Source organism: Bos grunniens, chromosome 1 (assembly GCF_055505025.1).
Source record: "Bos grunniens cultivar Pamir isolate PY7600 chromosome 1, Bosgru_T2T1.0, whole genome shotgun sequence".
In the NCBI taxonomy this organism is placed as follows: domain Eukaryota; kingdom Metazoa; phylum Chordata; class Mammalia; order Artiodactyla; family Bovidae; genus Bos; species Bos grunniens.
The window spans coordinates 83,079,993-83,103,754 of record NC_141165.1 but is presented as its reverse complement, the minus strand read 5'-3'; the positions used below and the strand labels follow the sequence as shown (position 1 = coordinate 83,103,754).

The following is a 23,762-nucleotide window of genomic DNA, read 5'->3' as shown; positions in this document are numbered from 1 at the left end:
TGGTCAAACTCTGTCCACAAACATTAATTGCCAGAGAAAATTAATTTGGTAAACAGCTAGCCACCTCTATTATAAGACATTAGACCAAGAAATATGGAAGGCAGATTATAGGAACCTATAGATAAATTGGAGAAAGGCAGTGACTTTTAAAAGTGCTCACTTTTTAGGTCACCACAGAGCACTGAGGTGAGCTGCCTTAAGGGGGTGGGGAGAGGGAGGTCCAAGAGGGAGGGGATATATACATACATATAGCTGATTTACTTCATTGTACAGCAGAAACTAGTGCGACATGGTAAAGCAATTATCCTCCAATTAAAAAAAAACAGTGGTCACCTTTTTCAGTGCTTGTATAGCCTCCCCATCCACCTGGTGGATTCTACCTCTACTTCTACCATTCTACTTCTACCATTCATGACCTGGTAACACCACAGGTAGGACTACTGCAACTGTCTTTGCTGTGCTGAGGTCCTCTGGATCATTTAGAAATCCGTCTCAGTCTGGATGAACTCAGTGCTAAGAGAGTCACCCACAATTGCCCTTGCCCCGACCTGTTCTAAGTGGATCTGTTCTAAACGGTCTGAGCTCTGAGTTTCCAAGAGCTTAGATTTCCCTGGCCAAGCCTCTCTCTGCTTCAATCACCAGCCTCAGCCTAGAGTCAGATATGTTATATTTTTGCTAGCCTTTTAATAAGCTTGAGGATTCCCACTGCTTCTCTCCAGGCATTGATTTATTTATTTTTTTTTTCAAAAGGATTTCTACTCTCTTTCCTCCCATCATCTTAATGCCAGCAAAGCCAATTCTTCCCAGTGGCAAGAAAAATAAAGCTGGCTCTATGTTTCATTTGACTTTGTTTTTAAACTGCACTTTCCCCCTAACTACGAGATGTATACATGCTCCATGGAGAAAGCTTGGGGAGCAACACAACAAGGGAAATGTCACTTAAGGTCTCATTTGCCAACAAGAACCACTGTAAGTATTTTAATATATGACTTTCCTTTCTTTTACATTTACCATAGATAGAAAATTTTTTACAAAAACTAAGCACTGCTACACAAGGTCTTTTGGTCTACTGGTCTATTTATTTCATTTAGCAACAGATTATATTTCCATAACAATAGATAGTCTCCTTAGCATGTTTCCTAATGGCTACATTCAGCTCAGTCCTTTGCATGTACTATAATCCCCTCGAGTTAGATGTTAAGTACATTACAATGTTTTTCTGTCATAAATAAGGCTTTGATGGATATCTTTATAGGAACGTCTTTAACTTCATCTCTGATTGTTCTTAGAACCATCCTAGAAGTGTAATTCCTATCACTAACATAAGCACATATTTCTAATCTTAGGCAATCTTCAAGTTCCTCTTTTGATTTTATGTATTTATCAGTCATTTCACCACCAAAAAATAGCACTAATGTGGATATCCAGGCATTTATTCAATGCTAAAAGTAAGAGTATTGAGAGCAGGGGCCTTGCTGGTCACCACACATCATAGAAGCTTCTCAGTAACAGCTACTGAAGCATTTTTATTTGGAGATATGAATGACCCCCAATCTATTCCATCAGTTTCCCATAGCTTTCCTCTTTCTTACTTGTAATAACCATATCTTTTTATTTTCCAAATGTTGACGTTTTGACACGTGACCTTGATGACACTGAAGGGACTGCTGTCCCAGGCCTAGCCAGTTCCTAGAGGTAGTAACCACTCTCCTGGGAAGGTCCTTTTTGAATGCGAACCAACCAATCTAGAGCCTACATCCCCAGCCACTTCCTTTACACTCAAACTCCTGGCTGCTATCCATCTGTTCTAACCATCCCACGTCCAGTGAATTAGTCAGGGTTCTGCTGAGCCAGAAACAATGGGATGTGTGTGTGTTTGTGTGTGTTGTGGAGAAAGAGAGGGAGAGAGTTTATTTTAAGGAATTGACTCATGTGGTCGTAGAGATGTGGTAAATCCAAAATCTATAGGCAGGTTGGTAGGCTGGAAACTCAGGGAAGAGTTGTAATGTGAGTACAAAAGCAGACTTCTGGCAGAAATACTTCTTGCTCAGGGGAGATCAGTCTTTGTTCTAATCAGGCCTTCAGTTGATTTGATAAGGCCCACCCATATTATGGACAGCAATCTGCTTTACTCAAAGTCCATGGATGTAAACTTTAATCTCATCTAAAAAAAAAAAAAAAACACTGTCACAGAAACATCAGAATAATGTTTGACTGAATATCTAGGTACCATGGCTCAGCCAAGTCAAACCTAAAACTATCAGAGCCAAATAGCAGATAACTGGTGACAGCCCCTAAATCTTGGAGCCTGCTGAAATTATTCAAACTAGCCAATTTTAAGCCTGTTTACCCTGATTTACCCTTTGTTGTTGTTGTTGTTTTAGTATAAGTCAATCTGATTCTTCTGTGATTCCATGGACTGTAGCCCACCAGGCTTCTCTGTCCATGGGATTTCCCAGGCAAGAATACTAGAGTTGGTTGCCATTTCCTTCTCCAGGGAATCTTCCTGACCCAAGAGATCAAACCCATGTCTTCTGCTGGGTAGGTGGATTCCTTACCCCTGAGCCACCAGAGAAGCCCCCTGATTCACCCATTCTTTCCTACAAAAAACACAACAAAGCCTCTTACTTCTCTCCATCTGACTCCTAATTGACCCTGCTGCTACTCCATGTGGCCCAGCTGATTATAGGGAATCTGTGAATACAACAAATTTCTTCCCTTGTGACAATCACGTCCATGTCTATGTGTCTCAGCATATATGATTAAAACAAATCTAGGAACCCTTAAAACATCACTAAATAGGGTACTCCTGGTCTTTTTCTTTGGTAGAAGTTTTATTCCTGGAAAATCATCTCATATTCTGGAACTTAAAATCCTCAGCATTCCTTTTGCAGGTTGAATGGCTTCATTCCCCTTATGCTAATGGGCTAGGTCTTGCCTCTGAGCTTTATATCTTCAGCTTGGCAACATAGTGGTATCTGGTACCCCAAGTATAAGAGCAAAACTAACCACTGTGAGCTTCTCTTCCTCCAAGAAGAGTTATACCCTGAGGTCTAACCATACTCATATTGACTCCTGAAGCCATGCTGAAGTCTCCATCCCCTGTACCTTTCAAATACAATGAACTCATTCTCCCAATGACCTAGCTTTTCTGTAAGAAAGATTTCTGTGTAGTATTCAGACTCCATCCTCAACCCTTCAAATCCAAGTTTATGTTTTTAATAATCAATGGTTCGGCAGGGAAATATTGGTTGCTACACTTGAACTGTTCATTCACACATACGCTTTCCTAAGAAGACACATCAAATCTAATTAGATAGCAATATCTGTTTCCAGTAAGTACCCTGAATGTTGTCCACTTTTTTTTCAAGCTACTGCCTCTACTTTCAAAATTAGATGCTGATTCTTGTTTTCACGTGGTAATATATTTAGACTTTTCTCTATCATACTGAACTCAGCTTTCTGACTGAAAATTGTGCCTTTTTCCATCCTCTCCTTCTCAGGAGAAAAGTTCCCTCAGTCCAAACCCAAAGAGAATCTGCACCTGTGGTCAACCTTGGGAATTGCTCTGGGTCCTAGATACTTAGATCACTCTTATTAAATAGTCTCTACCTTTCTCCTTTCTCTCTTATATTCTGGCCATTCATCCATCCTTCCATCTACTAATTCACTAACCCATTCAAAATTATTAAGAATTACCATATGACAGAGGCTAGGCTAGACTATGAGACTAAAACAGGGTCTACATCATCAAATCTACAATATAGTGGTTGGGAACAACGTTTAGAAAAAGAAAAATAGCATAGAATGTGGTGCACGCTATAATAAGAAGTAGGAACAGCACACAGTGGGAGCCTGTTAGTGACTAGCTGCCTTCCTGCCTACCTCCTTCATTTCTTTGATTCCTCTCTGATCTTCTGTGTTATCCTCCACCAGTTCAGGTGTCAACTCCTAAGCCTGCTATGTGCACCACTTCCGACATGCCTTCTTCTATTCACCCGTCTTTTCTCTCTCTTTTCCTCGCCTATGAAATGAGATTCCACAAGAGATTATTAAAATGTGATAGGCATTCCATGGGCAGAGCTTTAAAGAAGATTTTGAATGGCTCTCAGTGTGGAAAATTTGTGTCAGGATAATGAATTGTCTGTATACAGATATACTCTACTGTAGAAGACCAGATGAAATGAAGTGCCTGCTATAATTGCTTCCTTTGGGAAATTCTATGAGAGATAGGACAAAGTGATATTACTAATCTATTGGCCCAGCACCATGAATTTTAAAATGTTTATGTGTAACAAAAACAGACAACCTTACAGTCCCACACACATACGAGACCTGGACCAAAGTGCTGGAAACTACAGTTACTTAGTGTTAGTCACTCAGTCATGTCCAATTCTCTGTGACCCCATGGACTGTGGCCCACCAGGCTCCTCTGTCAATAGAATTTCCCAGGCAAGAATACTGGAGTGGGTTGGCATTTCCTTTTAAAAGCAAATACTTTTGCCTACATCATCAGAGCCATATGTCGATAATATGAATGATCAGGCACAGGTCAAAGCCTGCCAACTTGGGATGCCCCAGTGTTTGGTGGCTGCATGACTCGCCCTCACAGAGATGGAGGCAGGCTGTCCAAGAGTGCTAGTCAGAAAGTCTTTCATTTATTAATTAACTTACTTATTCAGCAATTATTCATGAAGTGCCTACCATGTGCCAGGTACTCGACTAAGCTGAAGATACAACCATGAACCTTAAGGACAAAATCTGAGCCCTCTTGGAGCTTACATTCTAGTAGCTACTAGGAATAGCTGGAAGCAGGCAAAGCTAGAGGGTAGAAGGATGTGACTGTAGTATTTCTATCATTGAACTTTGGCAAGTCAGGTACTAAGTGCTTTACTTCATTCATTCAATATATTTCTCATCATCTTATGGTTAAGTTTATTATCCTCACCCCTTTTATTTGTTTTAAATTTATCATCCTCATCTTACAGAGAAGGAAACTGAAGTTCAGAGGATTTCAGTAACTCACCTCAGTTCATATCGTTAGTAAGTAGCTGACTTTGTCATAGCCTGTACTTAGCCACTATGCCCTGTGGGATTCCAAAATGAGAAAGCTGAATCAATGGCCCAGTGAGGGGCCATCTTCCTTGCGTTAGACCTCAAATCTCTTCGCTGCCCCCTCCTACTTCATGGACTTGCCTTGCCCCTCAGGGCTAGCCTTCCTGCATCTCTACTTGTGGGTAGTCTCCAGCCTGCACCCCCCTTAGCTAAGGTGCTCCAGCTCTCTGGGGAAATGCATTGCCTCAGGGAGTGCAGCCTCAGGACCTGCAGCTCTGCAGGTTTACCTGTCATTAGTTAGGAAAACAACACAGAGCATCCCATGGTATCTGTATATAATGCCCCTAGAGATAGATACACTATCAGATGCATCTGAGGCTCCAGGAAAAACAAAGGCGAAATCTTTGATTTTTCCCCTCTGCTATAATCTAAACCAATAATGCAATTGAAGGTAATACACAGTTGTATCAGGAAATCCTTTTTCACTTTGTGCTGAGCTTGGCTAATGGAGAAGTAATATAGCAACTGATTTTTTTCTTTCTCTGCCTTTGTTAGCAACTAAAACCAGAATGACTTATTTTTTTCCTCCTGACTTCATTTAGGGATTTAAAAACCTTTTGTTCTAGTTCTCTACAAAATCCCATTGTATTTTTGCAGGAAAAGCCTCTCTCCTGCTTTATAATCTTTTGCTATTGGTAGGAAGGAACATGGAATAATGTTCCAGGAGAAAAGCCATCACCTCTGTCACTTGACAAGAACTGAAATGAGAGGTTTTGACAGATAACAAATTGATAGTGATTGGGGGGAATTATTTAAGTCATGAAGGGCAAATATGAAGGGTAAGAATTTTTCAGTTTACAGGCATAAAGCTAAAACGAACCCACAAGTTGCTTGACAGCCATATTTTCCGGTGTTTTCCAAAACACATCTCTTGTACTCCAGGCAGAAGGAATGCTATCTAGAAGTGACATTTGTTGACTAAAAAAAGATGTACAACTTGAGAGCTGTGAGTTAAGTTTTATTTGGGGCAAAATGAGGACTGCAGTCCGGGAGGCAGCATCTCAGATGGCTGAGAGACTGCTCCAAAGTGGCAGTGGGAGAAAGTCAATATATAAGGTTTTGGCGAAGGCTGAGTTCAATACCATGAAGCACTCAATTTAGGTTGAGTGCTAACAAAGGTTTTTTTGTTAGTCATGAGGATTTGATGTCACCATGAAGGGATTTAGTATTTCTCTAGATATGAGGAGATGCAAGGATTGAAATCATCAAATCTGTTCCTAAAAACATTCAACTATCTAAAGACCTGTCCCATCAGATTCCCTGGAGCACAGACTGCCTCACTCCACCCTGAGCTCCCCCAGGGGTTGTTGAAAGTCAACAGCTATGGCAACACGGGGTTCAACACGGGCTTCAATCTCCATAGAGGCAGGTGGCAAATGCCTTGTTCAGTCATTGGCAATGCTTTTGGTAAGTGCCAATTTGTAGTTGACGCATTCTTATTGCCTACAATGCAGGAGACCTGGGTTCCATCCCTGAGTCAAGAATATCCCCTGGAGAAGGGAATGGCTATGCAGTCCAGTATTCTTGCCTGGAGAATTCCATGGACAGAGGAGATTGCAAAGAGCAGGACACAACTGAGTGACTAACACACTCACAGTATTATTCAAGGCTTCCCAGGCGGTGCTGGTAGTAAAGAATCTGCCTGCTGATTCAGGAGTCACCTGTTTGATGGCTGGGTCAGGAAGATCCTCTGGAATAGGAAATGGCAACCCACCCCAGTATTTTTGCCTGGAGAATCCCATGGATGGAGGAGCCTAGAAGATTACAGTCCATGTGGTGACAAAGAGTCAGACATGAATGAGCATCTGAGCACAGTATTATTCAACAAGATCCAGAGAATGTAAGAGTTAGAAGCAAATTCTGAAATCCCCTAGTCCAAGGAGCTTGTTGTCTGTTGGGGAAACCAAGGTCCAGAGAGGGACACTGCTTGGCAGACATAAGCAAAATAATCAGATTATACCCTGGGCCTTGAATGTCCCTCAGTCAGTTGTCTTCATGTCTGTTACCTCTACTGCTGTTGTTTAGTCTCTACATTGCATCTGACTCTTTGCTACCCCGTGGACTGCAGCCTGCCAAGCTCCTCTGTCCACAGGATTTCACCCGCAAGAATATTGTACTGGGTTGCCGTTTCTTTCTCCAGGGGATCTTTCCCACTCCTGCTGTTTCCGTATAATTCCTAGACTTGTGGCAGCTAGGAACTGCTCTCAACCAGACCAGCTGTATCCAGCTCTTTGTGTGTGTTGGAGGAGGAGGACAGCTCTGTAAGAAACACTTAAAATAGTTTAATTATTAATGGTAAAGAAGAGATCTCACAGCTGCTGCTGCTTCTCCTGAAGGCTCATCATTCTCATGTTTTAGTGACACCTCGTTTATCAAATAGCACAATAAGATGATAACTTCAAAGAATGAAAAATACTGACTTAATCTTACAGTATCAAAAAATGTCTTTTTCTTTTAAGAAAAAAATGTCAAAATGAAATACATGTTTCCATAATATAAAATTATTATACTCATCCCTTTAAAACTATCCTTTTTTTCATGATACATAAAATATTAAAAGGGCCCAGCTGCAAACTTAACCATTGGGAATCTATGTATATGTACACATCTTGAGGACTTCCTGGAATAATTTTGGCTGGAAGTGTGTTAAGGAAAGGAAGAAGAAACTGAGCTTACTTTCCATCTAAAAATTAATTTTAGAAGATAGTTATAACCATACTTCCTTTTTAATTAGGTGCATAAATTTTTAAAAAATTAATAAATAGCAGCCACAGAGCATCACTGCCCAAAAAGTGGTCCATTGTCTAGTACTACCATAAGACAATTTGTTAAAAAATGGATTTTGTGGTAAAATGAATTTTAAAAATGCAAATAATGTAGTCCCTTGAAAATGTATAATCCATATTAGCTTTTTATGGCTCTGAGGTGTCCTGCTGTCAAGATAAATGCATTTTCTAAGCTATTTTAACACACAGTCTTTTTAATTTTTCATGGAACACACTTTGGAAAATTATACCACAGATAATACTTTTTAAGGGATCAGTAAGTATTTAAAATTTTTTGAATACATTGAAAACAGAGAAGTAAAGGCAAACAAATTAGTCTTTGCTTCTGGTACTGACAGGTCTAGACTTGTACTTAAAACAAATATGAAAGTGGGCATAAAACATGAAGACAGGGTTTTCAGACATTGGACAATGGGCAGCTCAAGAATTTGACTCCTAAGAAAAGAAATATGCATTAAGTGAGCCCTTGATGGATGGATGGGCTTTAGCCTGAGTCACTCTCTGGGTGGGGGAGGGGAAGCCCCAGCAGAGCAGTTTCCCTGAATTGACAAGAGAGCAGAGATCAGAGCGGGGATGCTGAAGGAGCTGGGACTTGGGGGCCAGGGTACCGGGAAGAAGGAGTCACACAGAGAAGGAGTTCAAGAAACCCACCTATTGGTCTCTTATCTTCACCTATATATGGTTCTTACAAGGCAGCTCAGTGAAACTGGCAGAAAATAGCTACAAGGGTTCTGTGAGCTTTCAGGAGGTTTTGGACTTCCCATAGAGCTTGACCATCTCAATTGAAGAGACCACTGAAAACTACTGGTTCCCAGAGAGATCAGGCTCTCCACTAAGGACTGCATTGGACCCCATTTGACGATGATGAAGATGATTTAGTCACTAAGTAGTGTCCGACTCTTTGTGATCCCATCGACTGTAGCCCACCAGGCTCCTCTGTCCATGGGATTCTCCAGGCAAGAATACGGAAGTGGGTTGCCATTTCCTTCTCCAGCAGATCTTCCCAATCCAGGGATCGAACTCAGAGCTCCTGTGTTGCAGATACGTCACCACTGAACCACCAGAGAAGCCCTAGACCCCATCTAACAAAGCTTAAAAACAAGTCTCCAAGGGAATTTGCTGATCTGGCAGTCAATTATTCCTGCCATAAAAAAATTCAACACTGTTTCTTGGAAGAAAAGCAGCCAGACTCTTAAAAATGGAGCCTTGCCAATGTCTGGCATATAATTAAAAAATTAGATAGCTATCTTTAAAAGCCAAAAAGGTGTCTGTCACCCATAATAGGGGGGAGTATGTGGTAGTCAATAGCAACAGACCCAGAGATGACTGAGGGGTTGAAATTAGCAGACGGATGCTTAAAACAGCTCCTCTGTTTAGGCTTATAGATTTCATGGAAGATAGACATAGTAAGTGAATAAATAGAAACAAACTGAAAACTCCCAATAAGCTTGCAAGTACATAATATTCCTTTTAACAAAGACTTTTTAAGTCATCTAATTATTAATCATGTTTTATAGTAAAGTTTTCAGTTTTATTCTATACTTGAATTTTGTAGATTCTGAGGATTTTAAAGAACCTTCACAGAAGTTTTAAAAAATCCTATAAGCTGTGTCTGAAAAAGACATAGAAATTATATCCAGATATAAAAAGTAAAACTTGGATGTTAATGGCAAGTTATAAATGATTCATTAGCTGGCTAACTATGGGGAGCCAAATAGAATAGTTTCTTAGTGAGAAGCAATGAAAGAAAATATTTCAAAACTAAAATACGAAGCAAGAGCAAGTCGTTCATAAAGACAGTCCACCATAAAAAAGAAGTTTCATAAAATTCCATCTTTAATCACAGCCAGTTCTTCACATTCCAGAAGATGTTGGCCTCCCTGGATTTGATCTTTCCACATTCTGCTGCCTGTCCGACTTTTAGTTGACAGGCGGAACTGTTAACTAAAAGTTGATAGTCGGACTGTCAAAGTTTGTTAGCTGACAAACTTCTGTCAAAAATCTTATAAGATCTTTTAGATCTTGAATAAGAAAGGTCAAAAATGTACTGCCAACTGAGGAGTGAGTGTGTGTGTGTGGAGGTATGAGTGAAGAGGAGTTGTGTTCTGTAACCTGTAGATTGTCCTCGCAGGACTGAAGTTTTACTTCTATTCCTAAACACTATGATACATTGATATAACAAGGACGGGGTAGAAGGACTGGGCAGAACTATGGTTCATCCTGAAAGGGGTGGTATATGAACTCTGACAGTGATCTACAATCACTAGCACATGGTAATAATAAAAAGCAGATGGCCTTTTGGTTGGTTTTAATATTTTTAAAATTCTCTATAGGGATTATTTCCACTACTCCCTCCCCCACAACTTATCCCACTGCCTGAATACTTGGCTTGTTACTTTCATAGGGCATCCTATATTTAATTAGGCATTAAACAGTCAATTGGAATAGTGTTCTTACTCGCTTTGCACTACAGAAAACTTCATTAAAGGACTGAGTTTATCTCCAGGGCTTTGATCTGTATTATATGGACCTATTTTAATTGTCTTCACCAGATAAAATGTTCCCATGCATAGATTCTAAGAATGATTTTATAGAAAATCTGGTAAATTTAATAGAGTTCTATTTATATAGTAATATTGAAATGATTTAAAAATTTACTTCACTTAAATCTCTAGTGCCTTTCTATCCTTATAGACAGATATAGATGGATGTTATTATTTTCATATGATACATGAATTAACTAAGGCCCAGAAAGTGACTGTCTAAAGTCCCAAAGTTTCTTAATGCCAGTGAGGGAACTAGATAGACTCTAGCCCTCTGTTACCCACCTGTTTTCTTTTTATTGAATTATACTATGTCACACATATGTCTATGGAGAAAGAAATATCAACTCACTCCAATATTCTTGCCTGGGAAATCTCATGGACGAAGGACTCTGGTGGGCTACAGTTCACGGGGTCACAAAATAGTTGGAAACCACTTAGCAAAAAAACAACAACAATGTTGCTTACGTTATACTTTTTAACCCCCCACAATGCTTAATATATTGTATTCCCAAAAACCAAGAACATTCTTCCCTGTTCAGCTCCCATTACAAGAACATTCTTCCCCATTCAGCTCAGTTCAGATGCTCAGTCATGTCCGACTCTGCGACCCCATGAATTGCAGCACGCCAGGCCTCCCTGTCCATCACCATCTCCTGGAGTTCACCCAAACCCACGTCCATCGAGTCGGTGATGCCATCCAGCCATCTCATCCTCTCTCATCCCCTTCTCCTCCTGCCCTTAATCCCTCCCAGCATCAGAGTCTTTTCTGATGAATCAACTCTTCGCATGAGGTGGCCAAAGTACTGAAGTTTCACCTTTAGCATCGTTCCTTCCAAAGAACACCCAGGACTGATATCCTTTAGAATGGACTGGTTGGATCTCCTTGCAGTCCAAGGGACTCTCAAGAGTCTTCTCCAACACCACAGCTCAAAAGCATCAATTCTTCAGCACTCAGCTTTCTTCACAGTCCAACTCCTCTCACATCAATACATGATCACTGGAAAAACCATAACTTTGACTAGACGGACCTTTGTTGGCCAAGTAATGTCTCTGCTTTTCAATATGCTATCTAGGTTGGTCATAACTTTCCTTCCAAGGAGTAAGTGTCTTTTAATTTCATCACTGCAATCACCATCTGCAGTGATTTTGGAGCCCCCAAAAATAAAGTCTGACACTGTTTCCACTGTTTCCCCATCTATCTGCCATGAAGTGATGGGACCAGATGCCGTGATCTTAGTTTTCTGAATGTTGAGATTTAAGCCAACTTTTTCACTCTCCTCTTTCACTTTTATCAAGAGGCTTTTTAGTTTCTCTTCACTTTTTGCCATAAGGGTGGTGTCATCTGCATATCTGAGGTTATTGATATTTCTCTGAGCAATCTTGATTCCATCTTGTGCTTCTTCCAGCCCAGCATTTCTCATGATGTACTCTGCATAGAAGTTAAATAAGCAGGGTGACAATATACAGCCCTATGTACTCCTTTTCCTATTTGGAACCAGTCTAACTGGTTCAGTTCTAATTGTTGCTTCCTGACCTGCATACAGATTTCTCAAGAGGCAGGTCAGGTGGTCTGGTATTCCTATGTCTTGAATAATTTTCTACAGTTTGTTGTAATCCACATAGTCAAAGGCTTCGTAGTCAATAAAGCAGAAGTAGGTGTTTTTCTGGAACTCTCTTACTTTTTTGATGATCCAGCAGATGTTGGCAATGTAAACTCTGGTTCCTCTGCCTTTTCTAAATCCACCTTGAACATCTGGAAGTTCACAGTTCATGTACTATTGAAGCCTGGCTTGGAGAATTTTGAGCACTACTTTGCTAGCGTGTGAGATGAGTGCAATTGTGCGGTAGTTTGAGCATTCTTTGGCATTGCCTTTTTTTGGAATTGGAATGAAAATACCTTTTCCAGTCCTGTGGCCACTGCTGTATTTTCCAGATTTGCTGACATATTGAGTGCAATACTTTCACAGCATCATCTTTTAGGATTTGAAATGGCTCAACTGGAATTCTATCACCTCCACTAGCTGTATTCATAGTGATGCTTCCTAAGTCCCATTTGACTTCTCATTCCAGGATGTCTGGCTCTAGGTGAGTGATCACACCATCGTGATTATCTGGATCATGAAGATCGTTTTTGTGTAGTTCTTCTGTGTATTCTTGCCACCTCTTCTTAATATATTCTGCTTCTGTTAGGTCCCTACCATTTCTGTCTTTTATTGCACCCATCTTTGCATGAAATGTTCCCTTGGTATCTCAAATTTTCTTGAAGAGATCTCTAGTCTTTCCCATTCTGTTGTTTTCCTCTATTTCTTTGCACTGATCACTGAGGAAGGCTTTCTTATCTATCTTTGCTATTTTTTGGAACTTTGCTTTCAAATGGGTATATCTTTCCTTTTCTCCTTTGCCTTTCACTTCTCTTCTTTATAGCTATTTGTAAGGCCTCCTCAGACTGCCATTTTGCTTTTTTGTATTTCTTCTTCTTGGGGATGATCTTGATTCCTGTCTCCTGGGCAATGTCACAAACCGCTGTCCATAGTTCATCAGGTACTCTGTCTATCAGATCTAATCCCTTGACTCTATTTCTTGGATCTTCAGTTTGTTCCATTACTGATGATGTGCACTTTGATCAGTCGATTAGAGTCTGCCAATCCACTGTAAAATTACTATTTTCCCATTTGTAATAACAAGCATTTTGAGGTACCTTGAAACTATGTAAATATCCTCTTCTTCCCCACACTTTCAGTTGATTCATTTACTGACTCGTAATCAATGTGTATGTAACATAGCTTATAATTATTTACTATCATTGCTTATCTTGATGCTCTGTGTCCTTTTAATGTGTCTCCATCATCCTTTGAGCACTTCTTTAGCTTTCTAGCACAACCAGATGTTCTAAGTCCTGACATCTAACGTACTTGGACCCACCAGTTTTTATTCAGGATCAAGTTGATCAGAAAGGAAGAGAAAGGAAGAAGATGAGCTGGCAAGTTCCAGGCTCAGACAGACAAGCTAATTTCTGTTCTCATTAGCTCCTATCCAATGAGTGGAATTTAAAAGGAGACAAAATCGACTGCTAATCCTCTGCTAATAGGAACAGGAGTGTGAGGAAATTTAAAACCTTGCTACCTGTGTCTTACAAAGGAGAACTGTGTTCACAGCTCCCTGAGACTGTCAGTTCCTTGGCTGGTTACTCACATCACACCTCTCATTCATTCTTCTGTGATGTTTAGCAACATATCTTTGAAACAGAGCAGTAACATGAGCCCATTTTAAGATCCTTAATAGAGGAAGAACTAGTGACACAGTAATGCTTCCCTAATGTCAGTTGTAGGAAGGTAGAATGAAGGAGCCACTGAAAAGGTAAACAAGCCTAAACTCTGGAGTCTAGAGAAGACCAGCGATGGAGAAAACTAAAACCTGTCCAGAACCAAAAGGAGACTTGGGCTTAACAAGCTTGAGAAGCAGGGGACAGAGTGGCCTTGGATAGCTGCCTGTCACTACTTCTCCACTGTAAATATTTCCCAGAGATTATGAGCCGGGGCTGGGGGTGGTTGGGGTGAGGCAACACTTAGTACTTCCATACTCTCAAAGGACCTGGTTTTAAAAATCAACGTACACCCTGGGAATAATAAAATTTTAACAATATTTCTTCTCTTGATAATGGCATTTTGAAAGTTATTCATTATCTAACTTTTTTATATCTGATATGACAGAATTTTTACTAAGTATGCATTATTTTGTAATCAGAAAAATGGCAGACATATAAGAAATAATAAAATAATGGATGAGGAACTAGGTAGTTTCATTAAAATATTCCATTTTTTTCTTTTTTCTGAAATATAATGTTATACTCAATAAAATATATAAATTTAAGTGTAGAGGTGCAGGATTTTTACATGTTTACACATGCCAGCAATCATCATCCAGATTTGGATAGAGAATATTTCTATCACTTAATAGAGTGTCCTCCTACCGCTTCGAAGCCAGTTCGCCACCGAAGTCAACACTATCTTGTCTTGTGTCACATAGATGAGGGTCAGGACACAGCCTTCAACTTGACCACTAATGTATAGTGCCAATCTATACAGGTCCCTCTCCCTCTGTGTCTGAGGAAATATACCGAACGACCTTTGTGAGTCCTTTCAGTTCTGCCATTCCAGGAAAGAAATGCTAAGTAATGTCTTTTCCCCCAAGGGTCCTTTAAAAATGAACAGTAAAAAACTTCTCCTGACTTCCAAGCTAACTCCATCTACTAAGCCAGAGGGCTTCTGCATAAATTAGTTTCTAAAGCTGAATCAAGTGGAGTTTATTTAAAAGAGAAGATGATAATGATTAATTCTGAAATAGTAGACTAATGCCTAAACCATTCCTTTTTTTTTCTACTATTTACTAGAGTATGTTGCCCAGGTGGCTCACTGGTAAAGAATCTGCCTGTCAGTGTAGGAGACACTGGTTTGATCCCTGGGTCAGGAAGATCCCCTAGAGAAGGAAACAGCAACCCACTCCAGGATTCTTGCCTGGGAAATCCCATGACAGAGGAGCCTGGTTGAGCTACAGTCCAGGGGATTGCAGAGTCAGACACAACTGAGCGACTGAACACACACACACATGTGGAAATCACTTTGGCAAGTAATTGGCTCAGCTCAGGAGGCAATGATTGTGAAATCAACACCAGCCCCTTGATCTAGTGAAGGAATGAAAGCCCGTACTTAATCTCACTTACATGTGGAATCTAAAAAAAACTGAGCTCACTGATACAGAGAACAGATTGGTTGTCAGAAGTTTGAGTTGGGGATGGGCAAAATGGGTGAAGGCGGTCAAAACTTCCAGTTATAAAATAAATAAACCCTGGGAATTGTACAACATAGTGACTATAATTAATAGTTTTATATTGCATATTTGAAACTTGCTAACAGGGAATATCTCAAAAGCTCTCATCACAAAAATTTTTTTATAACTTTGTGAGGTGATGAGTATTAACTAGAATTATCTTGGCAATCATTTCAAAACATATACATATATCAAGTCATTATGTCATATGCCTTAAACAAATATGATGTTATATGTCAATTATATCTCATATAAGACTGGACGAAGAAAGAAAAAATGAAACACACATCCAAATGACTGTAATAGAAGGAAGAAATTCTCTGGACCTCAAGAGAGAAACCATGTTCTAAGAAGGAAGACAACTCACTTTCAGTTGGATACACAGAAACAGAGCTTCATCCAAAATGTGCTAATCTCACAGAAGATGATATGCTCCATTCTCCAGAGCATTCACAGGGTATTCATTTCTCAGCAAGATTAATGGTTCTGTGCTGAGGTCTTCATAGATTTTATGTGATTTGTATCTGCAAGTAAATAACTCATCATTAGGGAAACCATGTTTGTGTAACAGACTGACATCAACAATTCCTTCATACATAAAGTCAAAAAATCAAGATAGAGAAAATCATGTGTCCATAGAAGCCTGCAAATCAGTGATTCCATTCACAACTCTCTAGGCTATGTTGTGTCCACCAAGAGGGCTCTAAGGTTTTCTTGTTGGGCTGGGCAGTAGGTGACATTTACCAATGCCACAGGAGCTCCTCTTCTCCTGGAGGAAAATAGTTCATCATAAATTCTGTCTCTTCCTTATATTGCTAGTGTGAGAGCTTCCTTCATGATCTGACATTTGTGTTATTGACTCTAAAAACACTGAGCCACCTGAGACCTCACTTTCTCCCCAATTTCCATGTCAAAAACCATGCCCTGAGATCTTCAGATTCAGATTCACATGGGATGCTCCTCTATGTGGACACAGTCCCTTTATGAAGGCAATGAATCAACAACTACATGACTGAGCTCTCCAGGGAAGATTGGGGAAGTACAAGTCACAAGGATTGATTTTCTTGTATCTATTTACTCATTTTAAATAATACAGTTTTTAAATTATGAACTCTAGATTACCCACAATTCAAATTGCAATATCTGAAACTCTTTATTACTAGTAAAAGGAAATCATTTCCTTTTTATTTAATAAATATGTACAGAACTCTACTTATGTGCTAGGAGTTGATATGCTATAAAAATGCAAAAGACAAATCATAGTTTCTCAGTATCATGTATCAGAATTCTTTGAACAGTTATCAAGCATCTTTTATGTCTAACACACTTTTCTAGATGCTGCTAGATTACTTTCCTGACAAATGTCTGTATAGTCAAGGCTATGGTTTTTCCAGTGGTCGTGTATGGATGTGAGAGTCAGACTGTAAAGAAAGCTGAGTGCTGAAGAACTGACACTTTTGAACTGTGGTGTTGGAGAAGACTCTTGAGAGTCCCTTGGACAGCAAGGAAATCAAACCAGTCAATCCTAAAAGAAATCAGTCCTGAATATTCATTGGAAGGACTGATGCTGAAACTCCAATACTTTGGCCACCTGATTCAAAGAACTGATTCATTGGAAAAGACCCTGATGCTGGGAAAGATTGAAGGTGGGAGGAGAAGGGGACAACAGAGGAGAAGATGGGTGATACCCTTCAACAGACATGGGTTTGAGCAAGCTCCGGGAGTTGGTGATGTAGAGGGAGGCCTGGTGTGCTACAGTCCAAGGGTTGCAAAGTCAGACATGGCTAAGTGACTGAACTGAACTAAACTAGATGCTGGGGAAAGTGATTGGTGAATTAGAGACCCTTGGGGTCATCTCTTACAATTATCCCAGTTTTGGGTTGAATAAATCATAGTTCATAGAGGTTATTTAATTGTGCCAAGATCACATAGCTAATAAGTTGCAAAGTCCAGACAAGAATATTCTCTCCTAGATTAGTAGTTTTCCATGACAAAACAAACAAACAAACAAAAAACAAACAAACAAACAAAAAAACGCTTTCATAGGAATAAAAGCAACCTGACAGATGTTTTCCTGAAATGGATCTATGGCTTCATAGACTAGAAACTGTTGACTAAGGAAATTATATTATCTCATCTCAATAAAACAGTATAGATGACATTGGATCCATCTAGACTTTGCTCACAGAACCAGTTTGCACAGGTTGGATGGGAAAGTCTTCTCACCCAGATCAGTCCATTAGGAAAGACTACATATTGCTTAGAGCAGGACATTCTACTGTGGGATTCAATTTGCAAGAGTTTATTTATAATAAGTAAAAATTATAATATAAAAACACATAATATGACGTGTTACTGAAAGAAACGCTTGCTATGCATTGTGTAGTGGTGATTGTCAGCTACATAACTGGAATCAGAAATAGTTTGAAGCTAATCAGTGTTTATTTTCCTTCATTTTCTACCAATTTCCATCAGTTGAAATGTGACTGCTGTCACCATTCAGGCTCTCTGTTTACCCTCTCCTTTCCCCAGCTTGGGTATTGTTTAAAGAGGAAGCTAGCCCTCCTTCCTCAGGAGCCTGGTAGGCTGCAGTCCATGGGGTCGCTGAGGGTTGGACACGACTGAGCGACTTCACTTTCACTTTTCACTTTCATGCATTGGAGAAGGAAATGGCAACCCACTCCAGTGTTCTTGCCTGGAGAATCCCAGGGACGGAGGAGCCTGGTGGGCTGCCATCTATGGGGTCCCACAGAGTCGGACACGACTGAAGTGACTTAGCAGCAGCAGCAGCAGCCCTCCTTCCTCAGACAGCAGCCTAAATATGCATAGAATGACGTATTACTTTTTAAAACCTTGTTTTTTATGTTATTTATTCACTTACAAAACTCTGAGCATTTACCATGTAATTAAGCATCACAGGTATCACATAGACCTCAGAGCAAAGTAAGCAAGCTCTTTATAACAAGTATCACCATAAGGATAATCTCTGGGTGCTGGAGGAGAATTTAGGAGTCATCTCTCACCCAGACTTGGAGGTCAGGGAAATGAATTCTCTTTCATTCTGATTCTGCCACATGACTGCAAGACAGTTTGATTTTTCTCCCTTTGTTCAAAAGGAGAAATCAAGTTTCATAGAGTTTAAGTGACCAGCAAGAACATTTGAGGAACTGCTAAGTATGAGTTCTGTTCTTGGCACACAGAATACAGTAATGAATAGAGAAGATGAAATTCCTGTGCACAGATTTTACATTACTATGAGGGAGAGAACAATTGAACAAATATAGTGAAGGACAGGGAAGATTGGCATGCTACAGTCCATGGGGTCGCAGAGAGTCAGAACAAACTTAGCAACTGAACAACACATGAAACATATTGGATGTTTATAAGCACTTGGAAGCAACTAAAACAGGTTACAAGGTGTAGAGAATGAGGTTGGCAGCAGATGAGGAGGGGGAGGTTGCTATCTTACAGAAACTGGTTGTGAAAAGTCTCTCTATTGAGGTGACTGAGATTTGAACTGAGACCTGAAGGAAGTGAGGAAAGAAATGGGAAATAGATCATGTTGGGCTTTCTGGGACATTATTTTACAAACAGGAAAGCCAGGAACAAAGCCTCGAACATTTGTTCCAGGCCACACAGCTAGTTGCAATAGCCACAGGTTTGATCCCCAGGTCAGGAAGATCTCCTGGAGGAGGAAATGGAAACCCACTCCAGTATCGTTGCCCGGAAAAATCTCATGGACTGAGGGGTTTGGCAGGCTACAGTCCATAGATTTGTGAAGAATAGGACACACCTGAGCACACATGCACACAGCTTCTAAGTGATGGAGCTGGGATTAGAACCCAAGCAGTCTCACCCATGCTACAGACAATATTCTTAACCATCAGTGGTAATTTAATATATGTGAAGAAATCAATAAAGATTTGGCCTTAATGCTATGTGAACCTCACTTACAAGGGATAATAACAGCTCCACTGGCTGTTGGATCTGGATTAGGGGATGGGTCACTGAAATATCACATGGCAGGCAGAGGTAGAGGAAGGGTGAAAACCCTGGGCTAGGGAGTGCTAAGCAGCAAGCCATGGAAATTCACTTCTGCCAGAAAGTCCCACAGGCGAACATGAATCAGGGTGAGGGTCAAGGTCACAAAACCCAAAGCTGCCTGGGCACTAGAGACAAAGCGAGGGAAAGAGTGAGTAAAGTTTATGCTTCTGCCTCATTCCGTCTAAGAGATCAGTCATCTCTCAACATTGTGCTCCCTGCCTTTCTGGTTCTCAAAAGCGAAAAGTGTTAGTCACTCAGTCATGTCCGAATCCTTGTGACCCAATGGATTGTAGCCTCCCAGATTCCTCTGTCCATGGAATTCTCTAGGCAAGAATACTGGAGTGGATTGTCATTTCCTTCTCTAGGGATCTTCCTGATCCAGGGGTCGAACCTGGGCCTCCTGCATTGAAGGGGGAGTCTTTACCATCTGAGCACTCAGGGAAGTCCCTGATTCTCAAAGGAGGTTCTTAATCCTCTAGGGGTCTCATCTGCAGGGGAGCCCTTGGTTGATGAGAAAATATTCCCTTTCTCCTTCCTATTTCATCCAATCAAGAGTGACTGAGTGAGCAAGAGGATTCCAGAGAAGTAATAGGAAGATGGCTAGAATACCCAAGACTCAGTTTCATTTACTAAAGGATGCAAGGTTTACAGGCATCCCCGATGGCTTAAGGGGTAAAGAACTGCCTGCAATGCAGGAGACACAGGAAATGCAGGTTTGATCCCTGAGTCAGCACGATCCCCTGAGGAGTAGATGGCAACAGATTCTAGTATTCTTGCCTGGGAAATTTCATAGACAGAAGAGGCTGGTGGGCTACAGTTCGTGGGGTCACAAAGAGTTGAACATGACTGAGCATGCACGCACCAATGCAATGCAAGGTTTGTAGGTGGCACACCTGGTTTAATGGCATCAAGTTAGAGAAAACACCCACACCAGAGTAAAATTTGCAATACTTAACATGCTTTACTTGGTGGATTAAACAATCCCATGCTCAGAGTAAATTTTGCAATAACGCATTTAACTTGGTGTATTAAACAATTACACATGACCTGTAGATTTTAGCTTGAAGAGTCTTTTAAGTGATACAAAAATTCCTAAATGCACATTTATTAAAATCATATATAAAGACCAGAATCAATGAAGAAAAAAAAAAAATCAAATGATACTCCCCTGAGCGTAAATATCATTTATAAAAATTGGGGAAAAGGCAAACTCTTTCTATTTAGTAGAATTAGATACAATTTCCACTTTCTGGACAATGTAATTGCAAGGGACTTTTTTATATATAAGAACCCAGAGCCTCATCTGCCATGGCCACATAACCTCTCTCTCTCTCCTCCACTAAGATATGTTGGGCCTCACAGGGTATATACTATGCATATGAAGTAAGGAATGGTAGAAGAGGAAACTCAGAAAATCTTTCTTGATTTATATTGGAAAAAGATTATATAAAATAGACTCCTTCCTCAAAAAATATCTTTGAAGACCCCAGTAGGCCCTTTCTAATCCTGAGGTAGGAGATAGATTGGCTCCAAATTTGACATTTACAGCTGACCTCCAGTTTGCACTTCATGGGGCACAAAGTGGGCTTCAGGCTAGATACTTACAGCTAGATTCCTGTTTGCCCTCCCTGAGACAAGAGATAGGTGGGCTCCAGTTGAGGAATTTACAATCAGCCTCCTGTTTGCCCACCAAAATGGAAGTAACAACAGAAACAGGGTAAATACCCAGTCTTTGTCTCTTGTAAACACCTTAATAGTCATGACAATAGTCAAGGTAATAATCATGGCAAGGACAGTTCAGTTCAGTTCAGTTCAGTCGCTCAGTCATGTCTGACTCTGCAAACCCATGAATCGCAGCTCGCCAGGCCTCCCTGTCCATCACCAACTCCCAGAGTTTATCCAAACTATGTCCACTGAGTCACTGATGCCATCCAACCATCTCATCCTCTGTCAACCCCTTCTCCTTCTGCCTTCAATCTTTCCCAGCATCAGGGTCTTTTCCAATGAGTCAGTTCTTCGCATCAGGTGGCCGAAGGATTGGAGTTTCAGCTTTAGCATCAGTCCTTCCAATGAATACTCAGGACTGATTTCCTTTAGAAGTGACTGGTTGGATCTCCTTGAAGTCCAAGGGACTTTCAAGAGTCTTTTCCAACACCACAGTTCAAAAGCATCAGTGCTTCGATGCTCAGCTTTGTTTATAGTCCAACTCTCAATTCATACATGACTACTGGAAAACCATAGCTTTGACTAGATTGATCTTTGTTGGCAAAGTAACAACTCTGTTTTTTGATATGCCATCTAGGTTGGTCATAGCTTTTCTTCCAACGGTCAAAAGTCTTTTAATTTCATGGCTGCAGTCACCATCTGCAGTGATTTCAGAGCCCAAAAAACTGAAGTCTCTCACTGTTTCCATTGTTTCCCCAACTATTTGCCATGAAATGATGGGACCAGATGCCATGATCTTAGTTTTCTGAATGTTGAGCTTTAAGCCAATTTTTTCACTCTCCTCTTTCACTTTCATCAAGAGGCTTTTGAGTTCCTCTTCACTTTCTGCCATAGGGTGGTGTCATCTGCATATCTGAGGTTACTGATATTTCTCCCAGCAACTTTGATTCCAGCTTGTGCTTCATCCAGCTCAGCATTTCTCCTGATGTATTCTGCTGCTGCTGCTGCTAAGTCTCTTCAGTCATTGAAGTCTGTGTGACCCCATAGCTGGCAGCCCACCAGGCTTCCCCGTCCCTGGGATTCTCCAGGCAAGAACACTGGAGTGAGTTGCCATTTCCTTCTCCAATGCATGACTGTGAAAAGTGAAAGTAAAGTCGCTCAGTCGTGTCCCACTCTTGGCAACCCCATGGACTGCAGCCTCCCAGGCTTCTCCATCCATGGGATTTTCCAGGCAAGAGTACTGGAGTGGGGTGTCATTGCCTTCTCCAGATGTGCTCTACATATAAGTTAAATAAGCAGGGTGACAGTATACAGCCTTGGTGTACTCCTTTCACTATTTGGAACCAGTCTGTTTTTCCATGTCCAGTTCTAATTGTTTTCTGATCTGCATACAGATTTCTCAAGGGGCAGGTTCCTATCTCTTGAAGAATTTTTCACAGTGTATTGTGATCCACACAGTCAAAGGCTTTGGCATAGTCAATAAAGCAAAAGTAGATGGTTTTCTGGAATTCTCTTGCTTTTTCGATGATCCAACTAATGTTGGTAATTTGATCTCTGGTTCCTTTTTTTTTCTAAATCCACCTTGAACATCTGGAAGTTCACGGTTCACATACTGCTGAAGCCTAGGTTGGAATTTTTGAGCACCACTTTGCTAGTGTGTGAGATGAGTGCAATCGTGTGATAGTTTGAACATTCTTTGGCATTGCCTTTCTTTGGGATTCGAATGAAAATGGACCTTTTCCAGTCCTGTGGCCACTGCTGAGTTTTCCAAATTTGCTGGCATATTGAGTGCAGCACTTTTACAGCATCATCTTTCAGGATTTGATTAGCTCAACTGGAATTCCATCACCTCCACTAGCTTTGTTCGTAGTGATGCTTCCTAAGGCCCAATTGACCTCACATTCCAGGATGTCTGGCTCTAGGTGGGTGATAACACCATTATGGTTATCTGGGTCATGAGGATCTTTTTTATATAGTTCTTCTGTGTATTCTTGCCACCTCTTCTTAATATCTGTTGCTTCTGTTAGATCCATACCACTTCTATGCTTTATTGCATCCATCCTTGCATGAATTGTTCCCTTGGCATCTCTAAATTTCTTGAAGAGATCTCTAGTCCTTCCCATTCTGTTGTTTTCCTCTATTTCTTTGCATTTATCACTGAGGAAGGCTTTCTTATCTCTCTTTGCTATTCTTTGGACCTCTGCATTCAAATGGGTATATCTTTCCTTTTCTCCTTTGCCTTTAGATTCTCTTCTCAGCTATTTGTAAAGGCCTCTTCAGACAACCATTTTGCCTTTTGCAGTTCTTTTTCTTGGGGATGGCCTCGATCTCTGCCTCCTGAACAATGTCAGGAACCTCTGTCCATAGTTCTATAGGGACTCTGTTTATCAGATCTAATCCCACGTCCGAGGTAAGGAGTGGCGGCTGTGCTTTGCTGGACCAACTGTGAAGAGATACCCAATGTCCAAGGTAAGAGAAACTCAAGTAAGATGGTAGGCACTAAGAGAGGGCTTCAGAGGGCAGACAGACTGAAACCACAATCACAGAAAATTAGCCACTCTGATCACATGAACCAAAGCCTTGTCTAACATAATGAAACTAAGCCATGCCGTGTGGGGCCACCCAAAACAGTCGGGTCATGGTGGAAAGTTCTGACAAAATGTGGTCCACTGGAGAAGGGAATGGCAAACCACATCAGTATTCTTTTCTTGAGAACCCTGTGAACAGTATGAAAAGGCAAAAAGATAAGACACTGAAAGATTAGGTCCCCAGGTCGGTA

At 40.7% G+C, this 23,762-nt stretch overlaps 1 long non-coding RNA gene across 2 annotated transcripts in view; it reads left to right on the top strand.

Annotated features, from left to right (window-relative positions):
- Window positions 1-623: 623 nt before the first annotated feature.
- The window catches only part of LOC147379763 (uncharacterized), a 57,287-nt gene continuing 34,148 nt past the window's right edge, over window positions 624-23,762 (top strand). Inside the window, exon 1 of one of the 2 annotated variants that reach the window (XR_015134039.1) lies at window positions 624-969. This is a non-coding gene — a long non-coding RNA (uncharacterized LOC147379763). The remainder of the gene's footprint in view (window positions 970-23,762) is intronic. The other variant, XR_015134040.1, reaches the window with a different exon arrangement.